Source organism: Acyrthosiphon pisum, chromosome A1, assembly GCF_005508785.2.
Source record: "Acyrthosiphon pisum isolate AL4f chromosome A1, pea_aphid_22Mar2018_4r6ur, whole genome shotgun sequence".
Lineage (NCBI taxonomy): Eukaryota > Metazoa > Arthropoda > Insecta > Hemiptera > Aphididae > Acyrthosiphon > Acyrthosiphon pisum.
In genome coordinates this window covers 53644776-53645751 of record NC_042494.1, presented here as the reverse complement: position 1 = coordinate 53645751, position 976 = coordinate 53644776, and the positions used below count along the sequence as shown (strand labels likewise).

General features: G+C 31.9%; 1 protein-coding gene across 1 annotated transcript in view; it reads right to left on the bottom strand.

Annotated features, from left to right (window-relative positions):
- UQCR11 (ubiquinol-cytochrome c reductase, complex III subunit XI) overlaps positions 1–976 on the bottom strand; it is a gene marked incomplete at its 3' end in the record, with an annotated part of 32021 nt that overhangs the window by 25098 nt on the left and 5947 nt on the right. The window contains 1 exon segment of the mRNA NM_001190813.1: positions 37–53.

Genomic DNA, 976 nt, shown 5'->3' with positions numbered 1-976 from the left:
TAATGTTTACTGCAATTGTTTGATAACTGAATGCACTTTTCAACAATCCGGTTGTTGGATTTAGCAACCAATTAAAAACTACTTTAACTGTCTTTGGTTACTGAATACTGATATCCACTGAATATCCACTGTACACAGTGCCGCATTTAGACATTTTGCACCCCGGTGCAAAAAAAAATTGGCGCCCCCTAAGCTCCGGTGAAAAAAAATTGCTTCCCTCTAAGGGGCCTACCCACGGAAAATATGGGAGCTAGACCCTCATTAACCTTTTAGATTTTGAGCACAGAAAAGAATATTTGTTTTACAATGTGTGCTTTTTTTAAAAATATTGTTTAGTAATTGCTTGATTCTCTCTCCGCAAAGATACATTTGAATTTATGTCACCTAAACCTTGCTTATAATTCATCATATAAATTGTTTTTTTTCAACATATTTAAGTAGGTTGTAGGTATTTCATGAATAAATAAAATAAAATTATATAAAACTATGCAAATTAATATTAATTAAAAAAATGCCAAACAGCATAATACTAATAAACTTTATACATAATACTGTTATTAAAATAATTAAAATTATACAATTTTAATAATTCACAAGTAAACATATTTCTGGCTACAACATTTTGGCGCCCCTAAAATACTGGCGCCCGGGGCAGTTGTACCCAGCCCCCCCCCTAAATGCAGCTCTGACTGTACAGTAAACAAAACGTTTTGGCGATTTACCAACTAAGTAGTTAATTGAACAAACAATTCTAGTAACCTGGTTGCACAAAACTGCGTCGCCAAAACACACCTGTTATTAAACTGAGACCAAAAAAATTGTATCTGATTTATCACAATTCAGTTAAACTAATTTCCTACCATAGATACAGGAAAATATTTTTAATAGTAAAATTAAAGTATTGGCAAATAGGTTCTACAAATATTTAACAACTTATTTATTTTTATTCACGCCCAGACAGCATTTTAGATTCTGA